Source organism: Ictidomys tridecemlineatus, chromosome 6 (genome assembly GCF_052094955.1).
Source record: "Ictidomys tridecemlineatus isolate mIctTri1 chromosome 6, mIctTri1.hap1, whole genome shotgun sequence".
In the NCBI taxonomy this organism is placed as follows: domain Eukaryota; kingdom Metazoa; phylum Chordata; class Mammalia; order Rodentia; family Sciuridae; genus Ictidomys; species Ictidomys tridecemlineatus.
In genome coordinates this window covers 109,550,918-109,571,159 of record NC_135482.1, presented here as the reverse complement: position 1 = coordinate 109,571,159, position 20,242 = coordinate 109,550,918, and the positions used below count along the sequence as shown (strand labels likewise).

Genomic DNA, 20,242 nt, shown 5'->3' with positions numbered 1-20,242 from the left:
CGGGGTGCTATACCACTGTGCTATATCCCCAGCCCTTCTTTTATTTTTATTTTTAAGACAAGTCCTTGCTAAGTTGCCAAGGCTGGCCTTGGACTTCTGATCCTCCTGCCTTAGCCTCCCAAGCTAATTTAATATTTTAAATAATTTTTAGCTAGGGCTTATTAAAATGTAATTTATATTTGATTTTGGAGTATAAAATAAAACTGTTATTCTCAAGAAACCTCTAACTCCAAGGATGTAATCGCAATACAGGGCATATGGTAAGGTCCTCTGGGGTGGTCCAAGAAATTCACACTGGATGCTGCAGGCCATCTGCAGTCATTTAAGAACACTTGGGAGATTGACTTAGCAGTGGTGCTTAGGATAGATTGAACCAGGATGGACCAGATGTAAGGAGACTCACTTAAACATTATGGTCTTGTGGTCTCTGGATGTGAGTTAGTGGTGGAGTGCTTGCCTAGCATGGTGAGGCCCTGAGTTGATTCCCAGCACTACATAAAATATATAAAGCTTATGATCTTGATTTAGGGTGAATATGAGAGGGAACTGAAGTGGCTGGTCATGAGAAGGGAAAGGAAGAGGAAAACGTGAAAGATGTGACTGCTTGGAGATAGGGAAGCTGACCCAGAAGGTCATCATAGCAGGATGGCTCTCTATTTGGGTGGATGGACAGACACATGGACAGATGGTCTGGTGGATGGAAGGATGGATGAATGGATGGATGGGTAGGTGGGTGGATGGGGCAGGTTCAGAGGATCTGGGTGTGTCTTATACTCAGTGTGACCACAGCAAGGCACTTCACTTTTCTGTTTAACAGGTAATTACAGAGGTAAGTTAAGATGGAGGAGAAACCTATGTAACCAGAACTTTGGACTGTAAGAACCCTGAAAATGTTCTGAAATGCAGCGATCTCCATACTTTCTTTTTGTGGTGCTGGGGATTTAACCCAGAGTCTTGTGTATGCAGCGAAAGTTGGTAGAGCGCTACCAACTGAGCTATATCCCCAGCCCCTCCAAACTTTTCTGATAGCATCATCTCAGAATTAGCATTAATAATTGTTTTGGGTCAGGCACACTATTGTCATCCCAGTAAGTTAAGAGGCTGAGGAAGGAGGATCACAAATCTGTCCTAAGTCGAGGAGGATCACAGTTTGGAGTGGGGGTGGGGGTACAGACTATTGTTATTTGTAAATTTCACTTTTTAAAATTTTGTTTATTTTTAAAAATATGTATTTGTTAGTTGTAGTTGGACACAATACCTTTCAGGGTTCCTAGTTCAGAGACTGAGTGGATTGAAAGGCAGCTCATGTTTAATTCACTGAGCTATGCACCCTCCCTTGGGACCATGTCATTTTGGGAGAAAAGGCATCTATCCCTATTCTTTCACGTTTCTCTCTTCCTTTCCCTTCTCATGACCAGCCACTTCAGTTCCCTTTTGTATTCACCCTAAATCAAGACCATAAGCTTTATATATTTTATGCAGCCTTGGCCACTTAGAGAGACCCTGTTTCAAAAAAAGAAAGGAAGGAAGGAAGGAAGGAAGGAAGGAAGGAAGGAAGGAAGGAAGGAAGGAAGGAAGGAAGGAAGGAAGGAAGGATTGGGGATGTAGCTCAGTGGTAAAACACTCTGAGTGTTTTACCACTTTAAGATATCACAAAACAAACAAAACAGAGCAACAACAAAAAACCCACCTCTAATCCACACATTCTTTTTGTTGCAGACTGAACCAAATCTGTCCTAAGTCAACAGAAAGGGGTCCCTGTCTCCCAGTCCTCCTAAAGTTTGCCTTTGAATTCAGCCTCTATGTGACCTTCATTTTTAAACTCCAGGCCCCTCACTCCCTTTGCCAGGAGGATCCATATATCTAGTCAAGGAAGGTTCTGGGTCACAGGGATGTCAACAAAGAGCACCTGCCCTGATAGATGGCATCAGTGCTGGCAGCGTGCGTGCCTTGAGACTTCCGTTTCCAACACACCCACGGGAAGATCCAAGCACAGAGGAACCACTCTGGGGAAGTGGTTGCACATTATTAAATCATCAAAATCTGTATATACTCAACTTCCAGATACGGTGGGACACTCGGAGGGCAATCCAAAGTGTGCACTTTGGCCAGATTTATACACTTTTCCTCAGGAGGTGAGAATGGAGACTCATGGGCACCATTCATTCCACACAGTTTAACCATACATGTCAGGTGGTGCTCAGGACTGTGTATCCCCAAGGTGGGATAAAGCATTGTTGCTACTTCTTTCCCAGGTCCCTGATGAGCACTGACCCATTGGGCTGCTGGTCATTCATACCAGACCCTGGTTGCCAGTTATTTTTCACAGGTACCAACATCAGCCTGGGGCCCAGAGCCTAGAGAAATAGGAAACAGGGCTGTAGACATGAAGGGATGGAGTACCTGCCTCTGTTATTCCTTTCTGTTAGATTTTTCTGGGGCCTGGGTTTCAGCCAGTACTGGGGGCTGTGAGTTGGAGGAGGTGGGGATAGTGTCAGGATGAGGACTTGTGTGGACCTGGGAGGCCACACACCTCATTCAGAGCCTTTGGAAATGAGTGCCAAGCCAGTCTGGGCTTGTCGGGGACCAACAGTCTGGTTGATTAGGGACAGAGATCCCAGGGCCAACACCTCACAAAGGCCAGAGGTCATTTACAACCTGTGGTCCTAGCCCATTCCCGTCACTATGAGAGTCTCTGATTCAGCCACCTACCTACGTGTTCAGGGTACTTCTACCCAGTTCCTGCCCCATGTCCACTCACTCCTCCTCTTCCCACCCTACACTCGAATTTGTTCAGTAGCTTCTTCCTTCCAAACCCAATTAGAAAGTTCAAAATCTGATAGATCCATCTAGCTTTAAGGGAGACACCTTTCTCTGAATATTTGCAAATGAAGAGTAAACAAAACCTTAAACTCAAACCTCTAGCAGTGTTTTCAGCACTGACTAAATAAATGGTGATAGGAGGAGTACTTAGGAACAGAGAGATCTTCCCTAGCCTCTACATAAAATATCCCAATCTGGGCATAGCCTTGGTGGTGCATATCTTTAATTCCAGTGTCTCAAGTGCTGAGGCAGAAGGGTTGCCAGTTTGAAGCCAGCCTCAGCAACTTAGTGAGATCCTAAGCAATTTAGAAAGACCCTGTCTCAGAATAAAAAATAAAAAGGTCCTGAGATGTATCTCAGTGGTAGAACACCTGGGTCCAATCTTCAGTTTGGAGTGGGGGTGGGGTAGAGACTATTGTTATTTGTAAATTTCACTTTTTTTTTTCCAGCTCTGGAGATGGAGCCCAGGGAGAGTGCTAGGCAAACACTCTACCACTGAACTACATCCCCAGTCTCTGCAAACTTTTAAGAGCTGGTTGGCTTCTGTTGAATCTAATTGGAAAGCCCTGAGCTTCACAGAGTTGTGGAAATTCACAATGAGTTTAGGAGGTGCAGGCCTCAATCTCATCCTCTACTAAATCCAAGATCTCTTCCTCCCCTCTCTAAATTCAATGTAAAGAGTGCTGATTTTGGACTGCTTCTAACTGAAGGTGCTTTTCCAGGGTCTGCTTAAGGTGGTGACCCGGGTGAGGTGCCTGTCCACTCTCATCTTCTCAAGGCACCAGTTCTCCAGAATGTCCACATGGTGGCGTGCAGGATCCAAAAAAGCAGCAGGATGGCATTTCTGCCTCCAGGAATCTACTGATAGGACAGGACTCCTGGGAGGCCCAGGATGGGAGCCTGAAAAGGACACAAGTCTGAATAGGTCAACCGAAAACCAACCAGACCTGAGTGTCCAAGGAGAGTTCAAGAATAAAACCAATACTGCCAAGTGCAGAGGTGCACACCTCATTCTGTCAGGAGAAGGAGGCAGGAGGATCACAAGTTTGAGGCCAGCCTCAGCAATTTAGTGAGACCCTAAGCAACTTAGCAAGACCCTGTCTTAAAAAATAAAAAAGTGGTGGCTCAGTAGTAAAGAAAGAATAAACCAATACACAACCAGAGAAACTCCACATCATATACAACCACAAGAATGGGATCCTAATTAGAATAAGTTAAACTCCATGTATGTATAATATGGCAAAGTACACTCTACTGTCATGTATGTCTAAAAAAGAACATTTTTTAAAAATAGCATTATGGAAAAAAAGAAGAGGAAGAAACCAATACCATCACGGGTAGTGGTGCACACCTCTAATCCCACGGACTCGGGAGACCGAGGCAGGAGGATCATAAATTCAAGACCAGCTTGGGCAATTTAGCAAGACTTTGTCTCAAAGTAAAGAACAAGAAGGGATGCAATTCAGTGGTAGTGTCCCTGGGTCCTCAGTACCATAATACAAACAAACAAATATAAAGAATGAGCCAATTCTGAAGCAGGGCCAGGCTGGGTAGAAGAATGACTAAGGGAGGGGTCCAGGGGAGGGGCCCCAACACAATCTGTAGCCTGGGAGCTGGCAGTTAGGAGGGGCTGGCTCTGAGACCCTGAATGAAGGGACCCCTTCATGGTAACATCTTTAAAAGTAGGGAAAGAGTTTTCTTAATCCTGCTGTGCCAGTTCATTGGCAGCCCAGCTCAGAGGCAGAGACGGGTGAAATCACCTGTGGGCCCTCCCTTGCAACCTGAGGATTGGATTAGATAAACGCCCAAATCCTGCAGGATGCCATCCTTTCTACCCACGCCCAGAGCCCGCAAGCAACTCCACCAAGGGTCAGGATAAAAGAGGAGAGGGTGGGTGGGTGGCAGGGTGGTCCCTGCTCCTGCCTTCAGAGGAGCTGGCCCTTTAAGGCCAGGCCCAGGCTGGTGGCGAACAAAGGCCCGGGAATGTGGGCTGGACCAGGGAACAGAGCCACCCAGAGTGAGTCATTCATGTTTCACGGACTGGGAATTGCTGGCTCCCACTTGCTGCCCTCCCCTGGCCCTGGCCCTGGCTCTGGCCCTGGCCCTGGCCCCGGCCTCCTCCCAGGGCTCAGGGGCAGCCTGCAGGGCCTGTCTGCCAGATCTTGCACTGGACAGCCTGGAGGCTTCCTCTTACCGCAAAGCTCCAAGCCCTCTGCCTGCTTCGGGTGCCTCTCAGAGCAGGGGCCAGTGGGCCTGGACTTCTGTCCCCCCCCCTCTGCCCCTGGGCTTGCTGCTTGGTGCTTAGTTTCCACATCCATAAACTGAGAGGAAAAAATCCTGTCTCTGAAGGAGAGGAGACTGTGAAGAAAGTGAATGATACTTTGTTCCTCCTCAGAAGGACAGACAGAAACCAAGTTGTTCTTTTTTTTTTTTTTCTTTCAGTCTGAGATCTGTCTCAATGACGCTCTGTTTCTCAGAATCTTTCTTTTATGGCTCATTCTCTCTTGCACTTGACCCCTCAATTCCACTCATAGACAGCAGGACCCTGGGCCAGAGACCGATTTCCCTGGGCTCCCAGAGGCCCTATATGAAGTGTTACAGCTCTAGTAACCAGTTACAATCCTGCTAGCCAGTGGCACCCAAACTCCAGGCCACCAGGCGGGGCTTCCGGTTGATATGAGTTGGAGCAGGGCTGGCTGTGGGCAAACTGGAACTCTGGGGCCACAAAAGGACATAACGTGGGTTTGGTGACTGGGGTGGGATGGTGCAGGTGGTGGGGACATTATAGACACATTCCATGGTATTTCCCGTTTGCCACTCCTGGTTCATCCCCAGTCACCATCATTTCCCTCCCTCTTCCTCGTCCTGCAGGTCCCAGCTCAGATTCACTGTCACCCAGGGCCCTTCTGCCAAGTCCCAGTTCCTAAGGCGGGAGTGGATTCCATCCCTTGAAATCATGGATGGCTTCATTGTTCTGCCAGACAATTATTTATCCCTAATCTTTGGCCTATATTTTTGTTTCTTTACAAAACTAAAGTTGGATAAGAAAGGAATGCCTTTTAAACGGAAAAGTAAATAAGTTTTTACATTGTTTATTGACATTATGGTCACGGGACCAGGAGCTCCAATGGTTCATTCTGCCCTTTCTTGGAAACAAGATTATAGGGATGTTGTCCCAGAGGGTCAAGGAAGTTAAGTAAGTAACTGTTCTACCAAAAAGCCATGGGATCCTGTACTCTGTGTGTGGAGGACCTGGAGCCTGTGGTGGCAGCAACGCCTTGTGGGGCAGGCCAGCCTGAGAGGGCTGAGGGGTCGTGATTTGGTCCAAGTCCTGGCTCTGCTACAAGCCATTTGCTACATGTGTAAAGCTGGTTCCCCTCACTGGGCTCCTTTTCTTGCTGTGAGATTGAGGGCTTGGGTCTTTTCCAGCAGAGTGATCTAGGAATGGGGAAGCCCCCTCCTCTGAGGAGAGTCTCAGGGACTGAGGACATTCCCCCATGAGAGGCAAGGTGGGGGCCAGGCCGAGTGAGTGAGTCACTTTGAACCCGGCAGCTCTAGGGCATTGGTGACCTTTGAGTGAGTCATGCCTGTTAGCCCTGAGAAAAGCCATATGGCAGTCTTCCTGTGGGTCAGTTCAAACGAAGGGCTACAGACAAATAAGCCCAGGAAACCTGGCTGGTGGCCCTCTATTGGCCTCAAAATGACCAAACACCCAGGAAACCCTAAAAAGGAGATGGTGGGAAGCCAGGCTTTGAGAAAGCTAGTTTCCCACCCGGGGAAAGGGCAGATCCAGCGCAGGAAACGCAATCTGTTCAGACAAATGGGTTTGGGTGGCCTTCAGTGCCAGTTTGCTTTTGACCCCAGTGTCTAAGATCCCTAATGACCCATCCGAATTCAGTCTGGAAGGATAATGGATCTGCCCCACTGTGCACACGTGTAGGAGGTTTCCAACACATTGGACTGTTGCAGTTCCTGCTTACAGAGTACATGCCTTTGTGACTGGCACAGGGCTAAACACAGGACATGAGTCATCTTATCTAGTCCTCACAGCATCACCATCCTAGTTGAGAAAATGGAGGTTCAGGGAGCCCAAGTAACTTGTCCAAGATGACACAGCAGTTTTTAATCCCATTCTCTGTGGGCCAGAGCCTGTAATTTGACCCTATTCTGTGTCGTCCCAGAAGTGTATGGTCTCCATGGAGTTTAGGAGCTAAAGATAAACATACATGACCTAAGATAAAGGAAGACAATTCCATAGTCCCGTGAGGGTACATACGTACACTTGCTCATCCTCTGCCTGAGTGAAATTTGCTTGAGACTCTCCTGAGTCTGCAGCGAGGCTGCATGCCTGAGCCCCTGTGCTGTTGGGCAGGAAGTATGCTACACTCAAAGGCAGAAGGCTTGGGTCTGGGGCAGTTGGGAGAACAGGATTGAGAAAGGGACTTTTATCTGTCTTTTTAATTTTTTCTTCTTTGTGATGTTGGCATCGGGACTCAGGGCCTTGCAAGTGTGCTGCCATTGAGTTTTACACCTTTAGCCTTGTCTTTATATATATATATTAGTTGTAGTTAGACACAACACCTTTATCCTATTTATTCATTTCTATATGGTGCGGAGGATTGAACCCAGTGCCTCGCCCATGCTAGGCAAGCGCTCTACTCCTGAGCCACAGCCACAGCTCCTAGCCTTGTCTTTTTTGAATTTTGAATTTGGAATGTTGTTTTTGGTACCAGAGATTGAACCCAGGGGCGCTTAACCACTGAGCCACATCTTCAGCCCTTTTTAATATTTTATTTAGGGACAGGATCTCCCTGAGTTGCTTAGGGCCTCACTAAGTTGCTGAGGCTGGCTTTGAACTCATGATCCTCCTTCCTCAGACTCCCAAGTCCCTGGGATTACAGGCATGCACCACCATGCCTGTAATAAATATGAAAAAAAAAAACCAATATACAGCTGGATGCAGTAATGCATGCCTATAATCCCAGGGACTTGGGAGGCAGAAGCAGGAGGATAGCAAATTCAAGGCCAGCTTCAGCAACTTAGTGAGACTCTCAGCAACTTAGTGAGATCTTGTCTCAAAATTTAAAAAAATTAAAAAAAAAAAAAAGGGAAATGGGGTTGTAGCTAAAAAAGCACTCCTGGGTTCAATCTCTAGTACCATAATAAAATAAAATAAAGCATCCCTAAGGGTCTAATGGTTAAAATAAATAGGGCTAGAAGTGTAGCTCAGTGTGGCATGCTTGCTGAGTACTGGAGGCCTTGGGTTCCATCCCCAGCACCTTAAAAAATAAAACAAATTAAAATACAACTGAGTTTATAACTTCATCTCCCTCAGACCTTAGCTTCTCCATCTGTGAAATGGGAATATTGTCCCTGCTTAGCACGAAGCATTCTTGGAAAGATACATGAGGGGTTAGTAGTGTTGCTCAGTGGTAGGGTTTTTGCCTAGAATGCAGGAGGCCCTGGATACCATCTACAGCATCACAAAAAGAAAAAAGAAAAAAAAAAAGGAAAGGAAAAAATATCCATGAGATAAAATGAACAAATGTGCTTTGAGAACTGTAAAGTATTAAACAAATATGAGGAGAGAGAAATCTCTCCTACTCAAGACTATACTCCCACCAGTGGGCCTACAGGCATTTTTATTTTATTTTTTGGCAGTATTGGGGATAGAATCCAGGGGCTTTCTTCTACCACTGAATCTTCTTACTTTTTATTTTGAGACAGGGACTTACTAGGTTGCCTAGGCTAGCCTTGAACTTGCAATCCTCCTGCCTCAGCTTCCCTAGTTACTAGGCTGCACTACTGTACCTGGTACTTCTTTTTTTTTTTTTTTTTAAATAATACATTCTGACTCATGGCCTATCCCAGCCCAAATATTTTTTTCCATATTTTCATTGGTGCATTTAAATTATACATAACAATGTGATTTCAGCACAAATTTCAATGTAGGCACCATTTAGCTTCTCAGCCACCCCCAGTGTCTTTGGAAGGCTTCTCCCTGCTCATCTGAAAGCCTCTGACTTGGATTCCTGGCTCTCACCATGGAGCTGCACCAGTCTCTCAGGGAGGGAAATGGTTACACAAGCCAGCCCACATTGGGTCTCCAGGTCTCTGTTTTGGGGCTGCAGACCTCTCCCCTCTGCCCCCACCCAACTCTCTACAGGGGAGAAAGCAGACAGCTAACCTTCCTTAAGGCACTGCCTGTGCCAGGAGCAGTGGTAGGCCACACCAGATTACTCACTGCTCCCTGAACACACCCTACCCTTCCTGGCCTGCTCCTAAAGGCTTTCTTCCCCATGGCCCCTGGGGGAAGCCTTCCACCCCTTCTAGCCCATGGCCCTGCGGTGCACTACCAGGCCCTGTTGGTGGGGGGGGGGCTGTACTAGCCTTAGGTCTTATTTAAGCCTCTGGATGGCTCATTCTGTTGCCTTCTTTACTATTTGGACCCCATCTTCCATATTCCTAGGTCACCAGGGTGCCTAGCTCAGCACTTTACTCACATTAGGTGCACAGTGAGTGATAGTAGCACTGATTCCAACCCTCTACCCATGTCTTTCTTTGGTGCTGGGGATGGAACTGAGTCTCACACATGCTAGGCAAGGGCCAGCCACTGAGCTGCACCCCAAGCCCAGCACTTTATTTTTTTACCTGAAAGAAATACTTAGAAGATTTTTCAAAAAAAGGAAAAAGAAAGGCCCTTTAAGGGTGGGGGTCTTATGCACTTTGGCTTCCTGGTGCAGGGAGCGGTGTTTGGGACGTGAATCTTTGACTTAAGAAAAGCTCCAGCCAGGGGCAGCCCCTTCTCCTTGGACCGGGTCAGTGGCAGTCCTGATGGGGAGCCTCAGGGAAGGAATTACTAAGGCTGGTCGTCAGGTCAAAACCAGCAAAAACCCAGACCTCTGAGGCCTTCTGTTTGGGGCAAGTTACATGTAGACAGTTCGACTACAGCCTTCCCTGTGCCAAGAGCAGCAATCTCGCCCTTAAAAATCAGCAGTCTCTAATCCATGTTAGGGTGGGGTGTCTTTTGCGTTCTATTCTGGTAATAATCCCTGACTGGCCCAGAAACCTCCCCCGTCTCCTGGGCACCATCTCACTTGCTCCAGGCTGCACAATGAGGCCTGAGAGCTGCAACACTCAGGAATCAGGGAGAGGCCTCCGGGGGAAGGTCTGCAGTACCTCATTTGTCCACTAGGGCTCCCTATCTCTGAAATAGGTAAGTCAGACCCAAGTTAGCTCACCCTGCTGGGGAACTGGGATCCAAGCTCTGCCTTCTTTGTGACAGGATTTGTTCCTAATAAACTGAGGCAGAACGTGTTGGGGGAGGGACGGGAAGGAAGAGGGGCTGCAATGGAAACCCCAGGAGGCCTGCTTGCTCTTTCTAGGAAGCATTTTCTGTGGGGCACATCTGAAATCTCAGCTGAGGCTAGAGAATTCCAAGCCTAGGCAATTTAGGGAAACCCTGTCTCAAAAAATTAGTGGTGGTGGGAGTGGCTCTGGAGATTTTAGCTCAGTGATGAAACAGCCCTGTGTTCAATCCTTTGTACTGGAGGGGGAAATTTTTTTTTTAAAGAGAAAAAATATAGGAAGAATTTTCCACCTCCCCTGCTCTCAGGAAAGACTGTCATCACAAAGTCCAAAGTTAATCATAGGTTTACCATATAGAAATTTCCACAGAGTATATCTAGTCTCTCCCAATACCCAAATGAGCACTTGCTGAGTTAATTCCTTGCTCTGAGACTTCTGAACTCATCTGGCTTCGAACTTTATGGCCCACTTTGGCTTTGGGGTTCCCCAGAGAAACTTTCTCCAAGCCCACTCAGCCCCCCCTTGCTGTCTATAGCCCTATTCATGTTCCAAAAGCCAACACAAGCAGCTAAACTTTAATAATAATCAAATAGTCATAATCTATGCCAATCTATACAACTCTCACAAAGTTGGTATTAATACTCCCATTTTGCAAGTGAAGAAGTTGAGACTCAAAGAGATTAATTACCCAAAGTCACCAGATACTAAGGGATGGTTCCAGTATCCTAAGCCTATACATTCTTTCTTCTATATACCAATGATTCTCAAAGTGTGTAGGTCTTAAAGCAGAAGCTTTAAGCATTTGCATATAAGAAATGCAAATACTGGACTGGGGGTATAGCTGGTTGATAGAGTGCTTGCCTAGCATGTGTGAGGCCATTGATTTGGTCCCCAAAAGTGCAAAAAGAAAAAAAAAAAAGAAAAAGAGAAAGCAAATTCTCAGGTTCTTTCCAGACCTTTTGAATCAAACACTCAGCAGAAAGCCCTCAATTGGCTTTCAGTATTTTAACAAGCCCTCCAGGTGATTCCCATGCAAGATCAAGTTTGAGGCCCACTGGCATAACTGCAGAATGTGTCCGTGCTTGCTCTCTTCTAAGCTTGGTGCTAGACACTTTGGTATTGATTTTGTCATTGAATTCTCTTACAGATGAGAAAATTGAGGCTCAGAACAATTCAAGAATTTTGCTCACCCATTTTTTAAGAATTAGATGGGATTTGAGACAGGCAAGCCCTTGATTTCATGACCTTAACCACACACCATATAGCCTTGGAAGTACAGGATACAAACCCCTCGAAGGTAGGACCAGTCTAAAGTATTTATAGGTAGTATTTCTAGATCTTTCTATAGATTAGAAAATTGATCAAAACCTACATTTCATACCAGTAGCCTTCATGCCCTAGCAGCTCCTGTTCCCCTATTCATGGGTCTGTTTCAGAGGGTCTAATGCTTTTTTCTACCTTGCAGTGCTAGGACTCAAACCCAGATCTTCGCAGTTCCTAGGCAAGGGTTCTACTACTGAACTACTCTTCCAACCCCTCAGCCTCTCTTGTTTCTGTCAAGGCTTAGGTTTTGTGAGGGAACCTAGATCCAGATAGGTAAGTGAAAGTGACTTTCCAAACAATAATTGTAAAGCAAAATATCAACATTCCACATAATGGTGTATGCGTTTTGTGTGTTCCCTTTAGATTGTATGCCCGCCCTGCTCCCCAAGGCAAGAATGATTTCCTTGGACTTTAAGGCAATTGGAATAAGAAGCAATAACAGTCGAGCCTACAGTCTCTGGATGCATTCCAGGTGAGAGGACCTCACGAAGTAGATCCTTTCTGACAGTGAGATGGGAAAAAGGGAAGGTGGTGAATTTCCCACCCCACCCAGCCCTGCAGAGAGCCTGCCAAGATTCCTATTCAGTCTAGTTCAACAAACATGTTTCCAGCTTCTATCATGTGCTAAGCATCTAGGATGCAATAAAGATTCCCGCCTGCCGAATAACCCTATTCTCGTAATCTTCTAAAATGACAAGGCTTAGCAGAGAATAAAGTATATAAAAGGGGGAAGACAGGAGATAAAAATATTGTTTTGATCCCACCCTGATGGATAAGCTTCATGGGAACAAGGACTTTGTCTGGTTCACTGCTGTATATCAGAACCTGGCTTTTAGCCTGGCATGAAGAATGAGCAGAAGGATGAATGAATGAAGCATTTGTCATTCACTGCATTCATTCAGGACCACAGTGAACTGAGGTCCATGACCCTCGTACATGGAACCCTCTGGGGGTGTCAGTCAGACCTGTCCTACAACATACATCATCACAGCCTCAGACACACAGCATGTGTCTTCTGTCCTTGAGGTCAGCAGCCTTCCGTGTCTTGGCCATGGATGAGACAGACTGTGGATGAGGCTGAGATGCAGTGAGATGAGATCAAGATAGAGATGGAGCACTGAGTCCCAGGGATCACAGCCAGGGTGGAAACAGTTTTTAGTGGGGTGGGGGGAGTACTGGGAATTGAACCCAGAGGCTTTTAACCACTGAGCCACATCCCCAGCCCCCCCCCTTTTTTTCCCTGTATTTATTTAGAGACAGGTTCTTACTGAGTGGCTCAGGGCCTCACTAAGTTGCTGAGGCTGGTTTTGAACTTGTGCTCCTCCTGCCTCAGCCTCCCTAGTCGCTGTGACTACAGGCAGGTGCCACCAGGCCTGGCTGGAAACAGTTCTCAGTGTTTCCCCAACTTCCATAGGCCTGCCAGCCCTAAGTTAGCCGTCCCCTGCCTACTTTTACCAATCTGAAGAGGCGCTGGCCCATTGGGGCCGTCACCTGGTGGCCCTCCTACCCTCAGATGTAACCTGGGTCCTCATGTGGTGGTGTTTCCCTTCCTTTCTCAGAACTTGAGTGTGGGCCTGTAAGGTGAGAACACTCAAAACCACACACTCTCCCTGCCCAGCACTCTCCCTGTCCAGCACTCTCCCCGACACCAGCACTTGGGGCAGCAGCTCTGATGTGGCCTGCGAAGTCTGAAGAAAACTGAGGTTAAGTGACAGAGTGAATGATGGCATTGGCCATGGAGTCGGGGTCTGAACGAAGCCTGCCTGCCATGTCTGCCCTGGGTGACCTCAGGCAGGCTGTGCAATCTCACTGCTCCTCAGCTTCCTCACTCAGAAATTCCCCTTTCTCCCTCACATGGTGAGAAACTACCATGGGGATGGAAGGGACCAGCCATTGAAAAACTCAGTAAATCCCATAACGAAAATGCTGCAGAAGTCCCAGTTCACATCTAACCAAACCCTAGGCAGTCCTACAACTAGGGTCCCCATGGATGCTGAACATATTAAATAGCACATCTCCAGCGTTCTTCCAAACTCCCAGCATTTTCTCTTTTCCTCTATGCTGGAGAAGGAACCCAGGCCCTTGTAAAGCTAGACAAATGCTTTACCACTGAGCTCAATCCAGTTCTCAGCCTCTTTTTTTCCTTTTCCTTCCTTCTTTCTTTTCTTTTCTTTTCTTTTCCTTCCTTCCTTCCTTCCTTCCTTCCTTCCTTCCTTCCTTCCTTCCTTCCTTCCTTCCTTCCTTCCTTCCTTCCTTCCTTCCTTCCTTTCTTTTTCTTTCATAATAGGGATTGAACCAGAGTTGCTTTAGCACCAAGTCACATCCCCAGTCCTTTTTTCTTTTTTTTTAATTTTAATGTTTATTTTGAGACAAGTTTTCACTAAGTTGCCGAGGCTGGCCTTGAACTTGCAATCCCCTTGCTTCAGTCTCCCAAGTAGTGGAACTGCCTTCATATATGTTTCTTTTAAATATAAATACCCATATGTTCTTTTTAAATACCCATTTTGATTTAGAACTTACTACATTCTTTCTACATTCTTCTTATGCATTCTTTAATTTATTTTTCACAGAAACCTGTGAGAGGAAACTTAAGCTCAAAGAGATTGATTAACTTGCCCAAGGTCACATAGCTAGGAGATAGGAGAGTCAAGATTTGAACCTAGGTCTGTCTGAAGTCAGAGCCTGAATTCCTAACAACCATATCACTCTGCTTGCCACTGTTTAGCTCTTGCACTTTTGCCACCATCCTGGTAGCCTGGAGCCCTGGAAAAATTGTGCCTAACACAGGACCTGGTCAGTAGTGTGTGCTCAGGAATGAATAAATGAGTGAACTCAGACATGGAGGCATGTGAGTCCTGCCTTTAGCTACTGGCCCTGACTCAGTCTGCAAGCACTTTCCTACAGCCCAGGACAATGCCCCAGGACAAGGATGCAGTTGTTGGGTAGCTGCTGTGCCCTCACCCCCTTTCTAAAAATACTAAAGAGCATGGGCCCTCCAGGCCACCAAACAGCCATCCAGTTGCTCTCTAGGGTCACTGCTGTTCAGCCCTGTCCTGCCACCTGGCATCTGCTCCCTCTGGGCCTCCTGCCTGACAGCTGACCCCTGTCATTCCTATGACTGTTTACTGCAAAGCAAAGTCCAGTTCTGCAGAGGTGGGAGCTCCTGAGCAGCCAGGCCCAGCCCAGTCTGGCCTCACCCAGGCTGAACTGTAGGACACCAGGACAGGTTTGGGGCTTTTCCTTTAAGCCCAAAACAAAGTTAGCCCTTCTTTTTGACCTGGGTTCCATTTTCGTAGCCATACAGTGGACACATCCATCCCACCAGCTCCTTTTGCAGTTCAAGTACTAGCTTTTTAAAGGGATATGGACACGTAAGGTCAGAACATGGGTGTCAAGACTTGGTACCCCTTAGCAGCCATACAATTTGGGACAGCTGTTAGTCACTTACTAAAAATGCATATAATAAAATTACAAAACAATGAGAATATTATCCTATATTTGTTTATTTATTTACTCATTTATTTTGCAGTATTGGAAATTAAACCCAGGGGCACTTATCCACTGAGCCACATCCGCAGCCCTTTTATATATTTTATTTAGAGACAGGGTCTTGCTGAATTCTGGAGCTGCTGGGATTATAGGCATGTGCCCCCGCACCTGGCATCCCCAGCCCTTTTTTAATTTTTTACTTTGAGACAGTGTCTTGCTAAGTTGCTGAAGGTCTCATTAAGTTGCCCAGGCTAGTCTCAAACTTGTGATCCTACTGTGTCAGCCTTTCAAGTTTCTGGGATTACAGGCATGCATGGCTGTGCCCGGCCCTTGAGGACATTTTGAAACTATGGGATGGGTAGAGAATAGTTTTCTTCTACCCTAACACTAGGAAATCCCTAATTATACAGATCACCTGGACCGCAATGTTAATTCTATCCTCTTCAGATAGGAAGGCTAAGGCAAGGGCATGACCATGTGGTGTCAACAAGCCAGCCTGCTCTCTGGATGAATCAGCAGCATTGATTGAGCACCCACTGTGTGCACTGTTCTGTACTCTGTTCTGAGAAGATAGCTCTGTTTGCTCCCTAGCCAGTTAACAAATATTTGAGCATTTGTCTATTTTGGGCAAGTCAGTGTGCAGAGGACATTGCATAGAGATGATAATTTAGAAGGGGAATTTGTGATTAATTATAGGGATGGTGTGAGAGAAAAAAGTGAGAAAACAGGAGCTTCTCCAGGTAGAGACATCAGAGGAGATATTACGGACCTCAATGCCATCTCAGAGCGATTTTTTTTTTTTTTTTTTGGTACTGGGTATTGAACTCAGGGGTGCTGTAGCCACATCCCCAGCCCTTTTTTTTTACATTTTGAGACAGAGTCTCACCAAAGGGTCTTGCCAAGTTGCTGAGGCTGACTTTGAACTTGCAATCCTCCTGCCTCAGCCTCCCAAACTGCTGGAATTACAGTCACGCGCCTCCACACCTAGCTTATTTTTTGAGACAGGGTTTCCCTAAGATGTTGAGGTTGGCCTTAAACTTGTGATTCTTCTGTCTCAGTGTTCTGAGTCACTGGGATTACAGATGTGGGCCACCGAGCCAGCTCAACAGGATCTTGAAGGATAAGAAGAATCTTTGAGTGTTCTTTCTCTGGTAAAATTACATAATCCCTGCCTTGGGATCCAATACCCTAACGAGAACAACTGGTAAATATACTGGTAAGAGGTTTCCAAATGGGTATTAATGTAACCAATAATAATTGGCGGGGCCTAGTACAAAATAAAAATACAGGACCTGTCATTCAAGTTCATTAAGAATTTCAAGATGGTGCCGGGCACAGTAGCACTCACCTATAAACCCAGAGATTTGGGAGTCTGAACTTAGTAAGACCCTTTCTCAAAATAAAAAAGTAAAAAGGTCTGCAAATGTAGCTCAGAGATAGAGCTCCCCTGGGTTCAATCCCTAGTACTAGAAAAACAAACAAACAAAAAACCCAACTAAGATGGCAATAGTGTATGGGGGGGGGGAAGATGGCAACAGCAGAGTGTTAAACCTAGTGTGGGGTCCTTCTCAGTGCGGGGCCCTTTGGAGCAGGCTCTGTGAAGTAAGCCCAGTCCAGGGTGAGTGCTGGAGATCAGGATTAGGAATTTCTTTTTGCCAAGAGGACCACAGGCCTTGGGCAATCCAGCGAATGCTAGGTTTGCAACCTGGGTCAAGGTTGGCCCCCAGAAGGTGAGATCACTTATCCAGATCAGGTTCTATACTTGGCTCTTCCCTTTGGGGCCAGTGCAGAGTTCTGTGTCTTTGAGGTAAAGGTGCCATCAAGGCCAGAAGCTCTTAGCTCTTCTCTCAAGAGCCTGTACTGGGGTAGCAAAGAACTACCCCAGAACCTGCTTCTCACTGTGAAGGGCCAGTTCCATTTAAAGGCATTCAACTTTGAACCTTATATATTTCCATCTGCCAACAGGGCATTATTTTTAGCCCCATGTCCAACTTCCATTTATCAATGGGGGAACAACCAGAGGGGGAGGACACTTTCTAAGATCACACAAACAGGCCGCACTAAAACCAGAGCATCGGTTCCCATCAGGCCCATCAAGTGCCCTTTCCCTACCAGCCAGGTGTCTTTCTGTGCTGACTGGACTGGAGGGACCCGGGGTGGGCTACCCTGTGCAATGATCTTCACCTCCTGGACCTTGCCTACAGAAGAGAACTGCGGCTGCCCACTAGAGCACACTGGACTTTAGAGAGGACTTGAGGTCTGGATAGAAGATACTCACCTGCCCCAACTCTAAGCCTTTAACTTTCATTGTGAGCAGATGGTAGAACTGCCTGGGATGAGACAGCCCATAGCAATACCTGAGGTAAATTCAGCCAAAGGGAAATTGTTATCAAAAACCTGTCTGAAGTCAGGTGTGGTGAAGCCACCCCCTCTACAGGAAGCTGTCTCAGGAGCTCAAGGAATGCAGACAGGCTGAATCATAAAGCCCCCAAGCTAGGAGCAACTCCGGTTCAATTAGCAGAGAAAGTTCCCTGAAGGCGTCAAATATTTAGGCTGCACAAGACAGAATGTTTGCACATGTGCAATCTCACAGAATTTGCACAGCTCTCTGAGGACCGAAGCTGAGGCTGCATTCTATGGATGAACAAAGTGGGCCTCGGTGCAAGGAAGTCATTCTTAGGGCCACCTGACTAGGTAAATTCCAGAGAAACCAGGTTTTCCTGGTCTTAGTCCCCTGCTCTGAAGTCGGGCCCTTGACCACCATTTTCCATCACTCTACTTCTTCCTGGCTCCTCCCTCTCTCAGTCCCCCTGTGCAGAAGTGGAGCTGAGGGTTGCATCACAGGCACGTCATACATATTTGTAGGGTAAGAATTGAACATCCTGTCCCCTGTCTGTAATGCCTGCTCCTGCTGTCTAGACCTGCTCCTGGCCATAACCCAGTAAGCTCTTCCTTCCATGAAGAATGTTGTTTTCAGCATGAGGACTTTGGTGATGCCTTCTATCTGGTGATTGATCTGATTATTCACTAGACTGTGAGCTCTTTCCAGATAGGTACCTTGGTATGAGGCTGGCATTTATCAACAAATAGTAGTTTGGTTTATGAAAGGTCTCACTCTGATACTATAGCTATAACATTCCATTTCTCAGACCAGTGTGCCACAGAGATGCCTTCCCTAGTCCTAGCATATGATGTAGGCATAGATAGGATTCCCCTTGAAAAAAATACACTAGTATGTGCAAATTTAAATTAATTTAAAATATAGCAAAATTGGGCTGGGGATGTGGCTCAAGCGGTAGCGCGCTCGCCTGACATGCGTGCGGCCCGGGTTCGATCCTCAGCACCACATACCAACAAAGATGTTGTGTCCGCCGAAAACTAAAAAATAAATATTAAAAAATTCTCTCTCTCTCTCTCTCTCTCTCTCTCTCTCTCTCTCTCTCTCTCTCTCTCTTAAAAAAATAAAAAATAAAATATAGCAAAATGGAGGAAGGGAGGAGAATTCATGTTGCAGGTGGATGCCAGAGACTCCTTCATTAAAAAAATATATATATTTTTTCAGTTCTGGGGATGGAACCCAGGACCTCACTCATGCTAGGCAAGTGCTCTACCACTGAGCTACATCCCTACCCCCTTCACAGACTTCTTTAAATAGCACCCTTTGTGAATATTTTTCTAATCTAAGAATAAGGAAAACTTACATAAGCATGACAAGAAATTCAGAAACCATAAATGATAAATAAACTTTTTTTTTTTTTTTGAGAGAGAGTCTTGATATGTTGCCCAGGCTAATCCCAAATTCCTGGCCTCAAGTGATCCTCTGAGTAGCTGGGACTACAGGTATTTGTCACACCACCTGGCTAGGATCAATAAATTTCATTGAATAAAAATTAAAATTAGCCCAGCGCAGTGACACACACCTATAATTCCAGCAGCTCGGGAGTCTGAGGCAGGAGGATCACAAGTTCAAAGCCAGCCTCAGCAATTTACCAAGGCCCTAAGCAACTCAGTGAGGCCCTGTCTCTAAATAAAATTCAAAATAGGGCTGGGGTGTGGCTCAGTGGCTGAGTGCTCTTGAGTTCAATCCCAGGTACCAAAAAAACAAACAACAACAACAACAACAAAAACCCACTGGGCTGGGGTTGTGGCTCAGCGCTAGAGCTCTCACCTAGCATATGTGAGGCACTGGGTTCGATCCTCAGCACCACATAAATAAATAAATAAAATAAAGGTATTGTGTCTGACTACAATTTTTAAAAAAGTCAGCAAGTTCATAAAAAACCCCACTATTTGAACGCAAAATAATAAAAAAATTAATTTCATAAATACTTATTTTATGCTAAAAACTGCATTGAACATTAATTTATTTCATTCTCATAATAATTGCATGATATAAGTACTTCTTATTATTTTAGTCTTAGATAAGGAACCAACCTCTGGTCATTCAGCTAGTAAATTGGAGACAAAACCGGATTACCAAGCATTGGCTGTCTAATCTGTGGTCTAGCCACTCCCTACTCTTCTGACTTTAAAAGTCAGAAGACTGGTGGTGTAGCTCTATGAGAGAGCACGTGCTTAGCATGATGAAGTTCTGATTTCAATCCCCTGATACATGTAGAAGTCTCAAGAATGAGACCATTAGGGCTGGAGCTATAGCTCAGCACCTGCCTCACAAATGAGAGGCACTGGGTTCAATCCTCAGCACCACATAAAAGTAAAAACATAAAAAGATATTGTGTCCATTTCAAACTAAAAAAATTTTTTTTTAAAAAAATTGAGCCCATTAGAACCTTACTCTAAAGATATTCTCTACTCTTAAAAGTGTAGAGAATATCTTGTTCCCTTTCTCCACACCAGCATTTATTATTATGGACACTCTGACTGGAGTGAGATCAAATCTCAAAGTAATTTTAATTTGCATTTCCCTGGTTGCTAGGGAAGTTAGCCATTTTTTAAATATATTTATGGGCTGTTGGTATTTCCTCTTTTGAGAAGTATTTATAATTCTTTCGTGCATGTATTGATTGGTTTGTTAATTTATTTTTTGGTGCTCAGCCTTTTGAGTTCTGATTATATTCTGGATATTAACCCCCTATCAGAGGATCCGCTGGCCAAGATCTTCTCTCATTTTCTAGGCTCTATCCTCATGCTCTTCATCGTTCCCTTTTCTGTGCAGAAGTTTTTAAATTTGATGCTGTCCCACTTTTCAATTCTTGGGTTTTATTTCTTGAGCTTTAAGGGTCTTGTTGAGGAAGTCAGTGCCTGCTTCAATAAGTTGGAATGCTGACCTTATATTTTT

At 45.7% G+C, this 20,242-nt stretch overlaps 1 protein-coding gene and 1 long non-coding RNA gene across 2 annotated transcripts in view; one reads left to right on the top strand and one right to left on the bottom strand.

The window, feature by feature from the left end:
- The window catches only part of Ninj2 (ninjurin 2), a 98,001-nt gene that overhangs the window by 3,326 nt on the left and 74,433 nt on the right, over positions 1 to 20,242 (bottom strand). The gene's annotated exons all lie outside the window — the stretch shown is intronic.
- LOC144378401 (uncharacterized) lies at positions 9,916 to 12,121 on the top strand. Its single transcript, XR_013440054.1, has 4 exons — positions 9,916 to 10,039; positions 11,279 to 11,428; positions 11,597 to 11,727; positions 11,818 to 12,121. It is a non-coding gene; the product is annotated as an uncharacterized LOC144378401 (long non-coding RNA).